This window comes from Schistocerca nitens, chromosome 9, assembly GCF_023898315.1.
Source record: "Schistocerca nitens isolate TAMUIC-IGC-003100 chromosome 9, iqSchNite1.1, whole genome shotgun sequence".
Taxonomy (NCBI): domain Eukaryota; kingdom Metazoa; phylum Arthropoda; class Insecta; order Orthoptera; family Acrididae; genus Schistocerca; species Schistocerca nitens.
In genome coordinates, this window is record NC_064622.1 from 46,809,176 (window position 1) to 46,821,660 (window position 12,485).

The window sequence follows — 12,485 nt, forward strand, 5'->3', positions numbered from 1 at the left end:
GAGAAGTTTTAATACGGGAACCCGAGTCTCTTAAACTGTCTCCCCCCCCTCCCCCTCAGGCGCTGTTGCGGTATTTATTGTAAATCACCACATTTCGGCGGGTTCCCGCCGTTTTCTCCCCTCCCCTCTTCTCCGGCTGAGCGGATTCCTTCCAAGGTAACGACCCCCTCTGCGACGGAAAAAAAAAAAGAGAACGATCCTTGCGTGGTGAAATATACCCTTTACATCCTTTTCTGGCTGTTCTACAAATTTTCTTTGTAGCAGGAAGCCAAAGCAGAGAAAAAATGCGAATCGATAGTGGGTTCCTGAAATCCTCCTACCTCTCTCTCTCTCTCTCTCTCTCTCTCTCTCTCTCTCTCTCTCACACACACACACACAGACAGAAAGAGAGAGAGAGAGAGAGAGAGAGACTGTCAGCATCATGTCAACCATCTGACCTCCGCCGTCCGATATATGCCTCATACAATGCGCTCTTCATCTACAATTTTTCGCTTTCATCGTGCATCTTCTCTGATATCACATATCTATCAACTCGGCTTTCCAGATTATGATTCTGAGGAATTACAGTGTTTATCACTGAGTATTTGTCTATTCTGAACATCAAATCGACTCTTTGCCTATCGTAGTTTGCTTTTTATGTTCTCCTCTTTCGTCCATTGTGGATTATTCTCCTTCCGAGGTGGCAGAATTCCTTAACTTCGGCTATTTTGTAATATGCAATTTTGATGTTAAGCCTCTCACTATTGTCATTTCTGCAACTTCTCACTACTTTCGTCTTTCTTCGGTTAACTCCCAATATTCTGTAATTCTATAATTCATCTCAATCAACACTCCCAGGAACCATTTTTCACTTTCACTGAGGACAGCAAAGTCATCAGCCAATCTTAACCATTTATCACCTTTCGACACGGATTTTACTGCCACTCTTGAAGCTTTCTTTGATTTCCAGTGTTGCTTCTTCGTTGTATAGATTTAACAATGTGGACGAAACACTACATCCCTGTCTTACACATATTTTAATCCGAGCACTTCGTTCTACGTCTTCCATTATTCTTTCTTCCCTTATTCTTTCTCTGTTCTTGTGCAAATGCAGTATTATCAGTCTTCCCCTACAACTCCGTCCTATTTTTCTCCCAGTTTCGATCATCTTGCACCATTTTATGCCGTCGAACCATTTGACTACGTCGCAAACTCCTGGGAGGGTATTTTGGTTTGCCATATATCACAGTTCCATTATCAACCGCAACGTGACAACTGTCTCTCTGGTGCCTTTACCTTTCCTAAAACCGAAATGATCGTCATCTAACAGATTCTCAATTTTCTTTTCCATTTCTCTGTGTATTATTCTTGACAGCTACTTGGAAGCGTGAGCCGTTAAGGTGATACAGCAATAGGGATCGCTCTTATATGGTCTTGCTATTACGTCGCCTCGTAGAGGCCTTGAATGTACCCTTTCTGCCCATCCATTTGTGTTATAATGTAACAGTTGTAACTAAGAATGACACCGTTTGGGTCACTCGGTCTCCTTTATTAGGATAACGGAGTTTCGATGTTTGTTCAGCTAAAACACGACTCTTCATGTTTGCATGCTATTTCCGCCATTTGACTGCACAAACTTCTTAATTTATATTGCTGTCGCGATTTCAACCTTACGTTATTATCAAGTACAACAAATTTGGGTACAATTTATGGCTTACGGCTGAAATCGTGCTAGTAATAAGAAACAGAGAAGTGTGTACAGGTAAAAGACGGAAATATCGTTCAAACATTATTACGTGGCTGTAGTCGAAAAATATGAGGATATCACAAGTTTTAATGGCTTGTGCAGAGACTGCTGTAAGTGTTATTTCCGGTAACAGCAGCACAGAGGACTAATTACAGCGACAATCAATAGAAATCAGGAAGAGACACTGTACCACAGAGTACTGATGGTACTCGAGAAAGGTAGCATCGCTCATAGATGAACAAGTGTTTATTTTCGAAGGTATGTTTACAGGATTCTTTTGGTTCTGACCAGTACTATTTTCTGTAAGAACAAGGGGCACTTGTTTCAACAGCCTGCATGCATCTTTAACAGTAAGAGCCTTGTAAGTCTCCCTTAGGGCAGTCGAAGTTTTTAAAAGTTCGTGACACTTTTTTTTAACACACTGTAACCTGTTCCTATTATTTAAACTCAAGCTGTAATGATTTTTACCCACGTTATTAGTGTCAACATTTTTTGCTTGCTTTACGTATAGAGCGGCAAAAATGCACTTATATCGAACACAATACTACCTCTCGTCGCCGGAAATATTTCTACTAATAATTACTATCGTATCTAACGACACCTACTGTTAGTATTGTCCTGCAACTTGTCTCCCTCCTGTGTGTCAGTGGCACGCACTGTACCTCATTGAAATAGATTACGGACAGTAATACAGCAGTTTTTGTCTGCCGCATTCCAGAACGCACTCCATCGCTACCAGGTCTGCAAGCACGCGCTGCCGGTTCCTTGAGAACATCAGTTCGTGACAAAGGACGAACCGGTTGAAAGTTTTAGCGACAAAAGAACTGCGTAAACCTCCGCTGCAGGAGGCGACGCACGGCAACTTTCTGAAGATGCTTTTCTGTCCTCTGCGTCGTTTCCTGGGCAACGCAGCTGCTGCAGCCGACGCCATGCCGCACCTTAATTGTGCTTTTAAAATAATTATCACCTTAAGGAGGAGGAAGGGGGGGGGGGGAATGGAGGGAAAACGGAGTCCCTTAGCTTTTAACATAATTTGCTCCCCGGATAAATATAACGCATTAGTCGTATTAGTCCCGCTTCTGCCTTCCGCGCATTACTTAACGCGGAGGGTGAGGGTGGACGTGGGGGGGGGGGGGGGCGCTGTCTTTCTCTGCGATACACGCACGCGGCCCGACACGAGAGACAGAGAAAGCGAGAGAGAGAGAGAGAGAGAGAGAGAGAGAGAGAGAGAGAGAGAGCGAGCGAGAGAGAGCGCAGGTAAGCCGCCACGTTAATGGCACTGACGGCGGTAAACAGCGAAGCAGCGTAATATATAATTCATCACATTGCACTGCACGCCGCGCGGACTGCACCGCATTTGTGCAGCTGCAGTCCGTCGCGTGATCTCCGAGGGGAGAACTGGTCGCTACGATAATGGTTTATACCACAAATGACGGCAAAATGAGGACTGCGACATGTAGATAAAAAACTTTTCTTTATCAGTCACTTGTTATACGTGCTTCGATGGTCCACTCCGTGATCTTCAGCGCAATGGTTAGCACACTAGACTCACATTCGGGAGGACGACAATTCAAACTCGCGTCTGCCCATCCTGATTTACGTTTTCCATGTTTTCCCTACATCGCTTCAAATGCGGAGACAGTTCCTTGAAAGGGCACGGCCGACTTCCATCCCCGTTCTTCCCTAATCCGATGACCTCGCCGTTCGGTCCGCTCCCCCCGAATCAACCAACCAACTGATTGACCATCAAGTGGCGAATTAATTAGCTACATTTACCAAATACACAGTGGAAACTTATTTGCTGAATGTGGTCTTCGCGGCACAAGAAGCTATGCTCAACTGCTCTGAACCCTACCACTAATCGGTTGTTCTGAGTGCGACATGGCTGACGTTGTTCTTCAGAGTGCACCGAGTAATATACCTTTCGACTTTATACGAAGTACGAAATACAGCGCAGTACGAACTAACTTGAACGGATGTACCATTTATCACACAAGGGGTCGCTAGAGGGTATTTGGAGCACAGACGAATAGAGAATCATGCGTGCGACAATACAGGTCGCAGATGTACGAGTAAACGTCCAGAGACACAAGCGACTTCGACAAAGAGCATATTGTTAGAATCTAGCGAGCTGGCGCGGTAGTTAGCACAATCGATTCACGTTACGGAGGTCGACGGCTCATATCCCCGTCCGGCCATCCAGTTTAGGCGTTTCATCATTTCCTTAAATCGCTCCCGGCAAATCCAGGGTTGGTTCCTTTGCAAAGTCGGTGGAGTCCGTATTCCGGCCGTGGTGTACACTCCTCCAGCCACGCAGAGGGGATGAAGTCTTCGTTATTCGTCTTCGCGTAGGACAGAGGCTTACTTCGCAAGGATTCTTGCTCAGGTTCTCCAGTGTTTTGTGTGTCCATCCTTTTAGCAGGAGGTCTGTGGGACGTCGTCGTTTGCTATCGTGACAAAAAATAAAAACACCTACAGCCGTCCTTATGATTTTATTTTATTTTGTCGCTACCAGTTTCAACGCTTCATTGCGTCATCTTCAGGCTGTTTTGATGCGGTACAGGTTGAAATGATCCCCATGCATAACCCATCAGTTGCCAGAATTACTGAATACGCCGATAATGTGTCAGCGCTCCAACCATCAAGATGGCGTAGAACGAGAGTCCCGGAAGTGCTTTGTGGTATGAGTGTTGTCCAGAGGCAAGGTAACTTTAGTCGGTTGACGTAAAGCACCGCCCGATAGCAAAGTGATTAGAGTCGGCCTATCAATCCTACAAGACACTGAAAGCAGAAGGACTCAACCACGAGTTCGCGAACCATTGTGTGGGGTTCGTGTCTTCCGATGATCCCAGTGTGCAGACGCAGAACATCGAGTGGCTGTGGAAATGTGTGAAATCTTCCGTTAAAAGGGAAGGGCGTCCAGGTGAGAGAGACCAACTTTACTGAAACAAGTATCTGTATTCCCATAGCTTGCGGTTGCAAGGCAAAGTTGACGCATATAACACTCTACCCATATTTTTGCGTCACGTAGGCAGAGTCTACCCAGGTTACGGCAAAAAGGGAATGTTTCCCGTGGCACACACCTCAAATGGACTTTCTCATGACGAAAACGTACACTACGAGTGACGTAAGTCGTTTCCTTTGTAATTACAAGTACACTCCTGGAAATTGAAATAAGAACACCGTGAATTCATTGTCCCAGGAAGGGGAAACTTGATTGACACATTCCTGGGGTCAGATACATCACATGATCACACTGACAGAACCACAGGCACATAGACACAGGCAACAGAGCATGCACAATGTCGGCACTAGTACAGTGTATATCCACCTTTCGCAGCAATGCAGGCTGCTATTCTCCCATGGAGACGATCGTAGAGATGCTGGATGTAGTCCTGTGGAACGGCTTGCCATGCCATTTCCACCTGGCGCCTCAGTTGGACCAGCGTTCGTGCTGGACGTGCAGACCGCGTGAGACGACGCTTCATCCAGTCCCAAACATGCTCAATGGGGGACAGATCCGGAGATCTTGCTGGCCAGGGTAGTTGACTTACACCTTCTAGAGAACGTTGGGTGGCACGGGATACATGCGGACGTGCATTGTCCTGTTGGAACAGCAAGTTCCCTTGCCGGTCTAGGAATGGTAGAACGATGGGTTCGATGACGGTTTGGATGTACCGTGCAATATTCAGTGTCCCCTCGACGATCACCAGTGGTGTACGGCCAGTGTAGGATATCGCTCCCCACACCATGATGCCGGGTGTTGGCCCTGTGTGCCTCGGTCGTATGCAGTCCTGATCGTGGCGCTCACCTGCACGGCGCCAAACACGCATACGACCATCATTGGCACCAAGGCAGAAGCGACTCTTATCGCTGAAGACGACACGTCTCCATTCGTCCCTCCATTCACGCCTGTCGCGACACCACTGGAGGCGGGCTGCACGATGTTGGGGCGTGAGCGGAAGACGGCCTAACGGTGTGCGGGACCGTAGCCCAGCTTCATGGAGACGGTTGCGAATGGTCCTCGCCGATACCCCAGGAGCAACAGTGTCCCTAATTTGCTGGGAAGTGGCGGTGCGGTCCCCTACGGCACTGCGTAGGATCCTACGGTCTTGGCGTGCATTCGTGCGTCGCTGCGGTCCGGTCCCAGGTCGACGGGCACGTGCACCTTCCGCCGACCACTGGCGACAACATCGATGTACTGTGGAGACCTCACGCCCCACGTGTTGAGCAATTCGGCGGTACGTCCACCCGGCCTCCCGCATGCCCACTATACGCCCTCGCTCAAAGTCCGTCAACTGCACATACGGTTCACGTCCACGCTGTCGCGGCATGCTACCAGTGTTAAAGACTGCGATGGAGCTCCGTATGCCACGGAAAACTGGCTGACACTGACGGCGGCGGTGCACAAATGCTGCGCAGCTAGCGCCATTCGACGGCCAACACCGCGGTTCCTGGTGTGTCCGCTGTGCCGTGCGTGTGATCATTGCTTGTACAGCCCTCTCGCAGTGTCCGGAGCAAGTATGGTGGGTCTGACACACCGGTGTCAATGTGTTCTTTTTTCCATTTCCAGGAGTGTATTTCACTCCGGGCTCCTCTGTTGGTGTTGCTGTACTGACCACTGTAAACATACTCATAAAGCTCGCCACCACAGTCGCGTGATCGATTTAGAATTGCACGTTCGATATCTATCGTTTGGAGCCTCCGCCTTCGAAGGCAAACGTTCTTCGAAACTACTGTGAAGTCGACCGGCTGTTGGCGTGCTGCGCTGATGTGAGCGTCTGCGGAAAGTGGATGAAGCCCGATGAAACCACCAGTAGGCGACAAGGTGTTGGACGTTAACGCTGAAACGTCCCCTTAGAAAAATTATGAAGTACTCTGCTGGTAAACTTCTACGTTATTTGATACAGAGACAGCTGAGTAAAACTGAACGTACTCAGACATTTCTCTCTCTACTTATTCTGATCATCAATAAACTGACACGCGATATATTTAGCGCAACGCAATTTGACTTTCAATAATCTATACAAAAGAATGGCCCTGACTAACGATAGCCTATACCTTTCATGAATCACTCACCTCACAAAAATCTTCGTTACTCTAACTACTGCAATACAGCAAGCGCCAATAATACCGGCTGAATAAAAGATTCTAACTACGGAATGCACTAACTACTGATAGGCATAGTTAGCAAATGAAAGATTTTGGTAGAGAAGAGACAATGTATTTACCTTAATACGTTCAAAAGTCATCATATCAATTCATGACATCCATATTTACAAATTTCCATTTTCTGGCGGACACATATTTCCTTTTTCTGGCGGACACACGTCCAGATCGTCCGCTTTTAGTGACCTCTCAAAACTCTGGCATTTCTCTCTCCGCATCCACCATTGCTGGCGGCTCACCTCCAACTGCACAACGGTACGCGCTGTTCACATCCAACTGCCCAACACTACACATGCGAATATTCCAACAATAAGTTGCCACAGACTGCCGACAGTGCAGTCAGCGATTTTCATACAGAGCACTACGTGGTGTTACCAACATAAAAACTTAAATAGCCTCGTGCCGTTACCAACATAAAAACCTAAATAGCCTACTTACAACGCCTCATCTCAGAAGGTGGAGATCGGAAGTTTGGCGCCCTTTACAGCAGGATAGGCAACGATCTGTGCCCAAAATGGTCACACAATACAATATTGGCAAAATCACAAGTGTTTCTGGAGCTCACCTTTCAGCGGATGATGTTGAAAATGGGGCTCAATAGCAAACAACCCCTACGTGTTATCATTTTGACGCAGTTACGATTTCAGTTGACACGGCGTCATCGAGATTGGAAGTGTCGCCTTGACGGCTGAAAAATGTTTCTTGTTGCGTCACGTCGGCGAAAATCACACCATTGACGATGCTGGTGTGGACAGTATTACGCTACCGTGGTGTATTCAAATGGGCTTTCAAGGAGCTTGGACAGCTCTGGACTACGTGAACAATATGGCGGACCACCTGCATCCCTTCAAGCTTTACGTCTTCCCCGATGTCGATGGACTCTTTCAGCATGATAATAGTCACGTCACAAGGCCATATTCAAGCTACAGTGGTTACTAAATTCGCCAGATAGAAGCCCGATGAAACACGTCTGGGACGCTATCAGGCGATAGCTCAGCGTTCATAAGCCACCGGCCCGTAATTTACGGGAACCGCGTGAGCTGTGCGTAGACATTTGTTGCTACATACATCCGGAAATCTTGCAAGGACTTCTCGAATGTACGTTGCGCAAAATTGGTGTTTTGTTGCGTTCATAGAATTTGTCAACCTGGAAAGAGCAGTGCAAGATGTTCGAAATTCTGAGAAAATTAGGTGTAAGCTATAGGGAAAGACGGGTAATACGCAACATAAACAAGAACCGATAGGGAACAATAAGACTGGGAGACCAAGAACGAAGTGATCGGATAGAAAAGTGTGTTATTCAGGGATTTAGTCTTCGCCACTACTGTTCAGTCTGTACAGCGAAGAAACAGTGTGGGAAATAAGAGGTTCAAGAGCAGGATTAAAATTCAGGTTGAAAGGATATAAACGATAAGATTCGCTGATAACACTGCTATCCTCAGTGAAGGTGAAGAAGTATTACAGGATGTGTTGATTAGAATGAACACACCAATGAGTACAGAATATGGACTGAGAGTAAAGTGAAAAAAGACGAAATTAATGAGAAGTAGAAGAAATGAGAACATCGACAAACTTAACATCAGAACTGAGGATCACGGAATAGACGAAGTCACGGAATTCTGCTACCTAGGCAGCAAAATAACCCTTGATGAACGAAGCAAGGAGGACATAAAAGGCAAGGAGGACGTAAAAGGCAGAGTAGCACTGGCCAAAAGGGCGTTCCTGGCCTCGAGAAGTCTACTAGTGTCAAACACAGGCCTTAATTTGAGGAAGAAATTTCTGAGAATGTACGTTTGGAGAACAGCATTGTAAGGTAGTGAAATATGGTCTGTGGAAAAACCCTAACAGAAGAGAATCGAAGCTACAGACGGTGATGAAAATTGGGTGCTAAGCACTGAGGAGGTTCTCCTCAGATTCGTCGAGAAACGGAATATATATGTAAAACATTGATAAGAAGAAAAGGCAGGATGATAGGACATGTGTTACGAAATCAGGGAATACCTTCCATGGTATTAGCGGTAGCTACAGAGCGTAAGAAACTGTGGGGCAAGACATACATTGGAATACATCCGGCAAATATTTGAGGACGTCGATTTCAAGTTCTACTCTGAGATGAAAAGGGTAGCACAGGTAAGGAATTCCTAACGGGCTGCATCAGTCAGAAGACTGATGACTCAAAAAATAATAAGTTGTAAATGTGAAGAATGAATGAGTAAACAACACGTTGTTGAATGGTGTATAGGACATAAATCTGTTGAATGCTAACAACTAACCCTGTTAGGTGGTCGTAATGTTTTGACTTCGGGCTAGCAACGCAGTCACCTTCAGCCAACCGTCGTCACGCCTGCAGCTGCTGGGATTCCCCTGCAGGCGGGCGCCGCTGCGTTAACCGGTTCGGCGTCGGACCGCAGCGCGGCGCCACTGTGCGCTTCGCCTAATCTGGCGGCGCCGCGAGCGCTCATTAAATTTGCTTCATTAATTTTAAATGGACCGCCGCTGCACCACGCGTTCGATCGGTCGTGCCCGCGGCGGTGCCCCAGTGCTGCCAACCCAGGCGCAGGGCCTCGGGGATTCCCCCCCTCCTCTCTTCGCCTGCCACAAGCACGCCTTCACCTCGCTTTTTTTTTGTCATCAGTGCCTACACCTTTGACCTTCAACTCGTCGCAGGTGTTTTACTGTAACATTGAAAAACCTTACAGTAACCTTTCTGCTCACATCTACAAGACACAGCTAACGGCGCGTTGGATTTTTTTTTTTTTTTTAATTTGGGCACTATTTAGACTTTATGTTACAGGGAAAAATTTCCACCAAAAAGCTATCAATTTGTTCATTTTCAATATAAAAGTCACTCCACTCATTTAGGGATACATGAATCTCCTTACTAAGACCATGTAAGGTCGTTTCCCAATTAGGAAAAATTTAATAAACAAACATTTGTACGCCCTTAAAATTCCACCTGTTGATCCAGACTCTCATATGAATGAAAGTAAAAAGGTAAAGTATTGATACCTTGCTCCAAAACTGATTGAAGAAGTGTGATGAATAAATACTCTGTTGACTATCATCACGTAGACAAGCGGTTCTGTACAGCTTATTGATGCATGTGAACTATTAGACCCAATAGTACTCTACTTGGAGAACAACAATTGAGATGAACTGTTTCCTTTGAAAATGCAGTTAAAATGCTCTGTAATCTTTATATAAGGAAAGAAATTTTGCGTTCTTACTACACTGATGTAAAAAATCGCAGCATCAAAATATAATTAATGTAGGGTAGCGAAATTTCGGGAATACCGTTGTCTAGGTAATACATTTAAGTGATTAACACTACAAGGATCACACGTTAATGTAAGCGCGAGATCAGCTATTGCAAATGTGTGAATTGCTAATACACTACTGGCCATTAAAATTGCTACACAACGAAGATGACGTGCTACAGACGCGAAATTTAACCGACAGGAAGAAGATGCTGTGATACGCAAATGATTAGCTTTTCAGAGCATTCACACAAGGTTGGCGCCGGTGGCGACACCTACAGAAACAGCAGCAGTTGGCCGGCGTTGCCTGGTGAAACATTGTTGTGATGCCTCGTGTAAGGAGGGGAAATGCGTACCATCACGTTTCCGACTCTGATAAAGGTTGGATTGTAGCCTATCGCGATTGCGGTTTATCGTATTGGGACATTGCTGCTCCCGATGGTCGAGATCCAATGACTGTTAGCAGAATATGGAATCGGTGGGTTCAGGAGGGTAATACGGAACGCCGTGCTGGATCCCATCGGCCTCGTATCACTAACAGTCGAGATGACAAGGCATCCGCATGGCTGTAACGGATCGTGCGGCCACGTCTCGATCCCTGAGTCAACAGATGGGGACGTTTGCAAGACAACCACCATCTGCACGAACAGTTCGACGACGTTTGCAGCAGCATGGACTAACAGCTCGGAGACCGTGGCTGCGGTTACCCTTGACGCTGCATCACAGACAGGAGCGCATGCGATGGTGTACTCTACGACGAACCTGGGTGCACGAATGGCAAAACGTCATTTTTTCGGATGAATCCAGGTTCTGTTTACAGGATAATGATGGTCGCATCCGTGTTTGGCGTCATCGCGGTGAACGCACATTGGAAGCGTGTATTCGTCATCGCCACACTGGCGTATCGCCCGGCCTGATGGTACGGGATGCCATTGGTTACACGTCTCGGTCACCTGTTGTTCACATTGCCGGCACTTTGAACAGTAGACGTTACATTTCAGATGTGTTACGACCCGTGTCTGTACCCTTCATTCGATCCTTGCGAAACCCTACATTTGAGCAGGATAATGCACAACCGCATGTTGCAGGTTCTGTACGGGCCTTTCTGGATACAGAAAATGTTCTGCTGCCATGGCCAGCACATTCTTCAGGTGTCTCACCAATTGAAAACGTCTGGTCAATGGTGGCCGAGCAACTGGCTCTTCACAATACGCCACTCTTGATGAACTGTGGTATCGTGTTGAAGCTACATGGGCAGCTGTACATGTACATGCTATACAAGCTCTGTTTGATTCAATGCCCAGGCGTATCAAGGCCGTTATTATGGCCAAAGGTGGTTGTTCTCGGTACTGATTTCTCAGGATCTATGCACCCAAATTGCGTGAAAATGTAATCACATGTCAGTTCTAGTATAATATATTTGTGCAATGAGTACCCGTTTATCATCTGCGTTTCTTCTTGGTGTAGCAATTTTAATGGCCACTAGTGTACATTGATACCCGGTGTAGCCGCCAGAATGCGAATGCAAACATTGTAAACATGCATGCATTGTGCGGCGGACGTCAGTTTGTGGGATGGAGTTCCACGCCTGCTGTACTCGGTCGGTGTTGTCCGAGATCTCCCGTATGTGCTCGACTGGAGACAGATCGAGTGGGCGAGCAGGCCAAGGCATCATGTCGGCAGGGCATGTTGGATTAAAACAGCGCTATGTGGGCGAGCGTTATCCTAATGAAAAACAGCCCCTGGAATGCTGTTAATGAATGGCAGACTGACACGTCGAATGACCAGATTGACGTACAAGTTCTCAGTCAGGGTTCGTGGGATGAACACGAGAGCGCTCCTGCTGTCATATGAAATCGCACCCCAGGTGTAGGGCCAGTGAGTCTAGCACGTAGACAGCTTGGTTGCAGGCCCACAACTGGCCTCCCTATAACCAAAACATAGTCATGGCGTCTGGCTCGGAACTGTTTGTGGAGTAACAGTTCGTTGTGTCACCGTGGTACCAACTGCTGCTCTAATTGCTACTGCAGACGCAGTTCGATGCGCCAGAGCCAAATGCTGAACACGATGGTCTTCCCTCTAGGTTGTGCCACATGGTCATCCGGAGCCCGGTTTTCTTGGAACTGTACATTCCCGTGCCCACCGCTGCCAGTATCCATGCACTTTCCTGCGCTGCAGCATCGCAGAACGAGCATCCAGCTTATCGTAGGTGGTGATAATGAGAGGTGAGGTGTCGATAATGGCGTCTTTGTCGCCTTAAAGACAGTCTGGACTAACATCAACTCACGACATCCAATCCCAAAGGGAACTAAAATTACAATGAAATGAACACC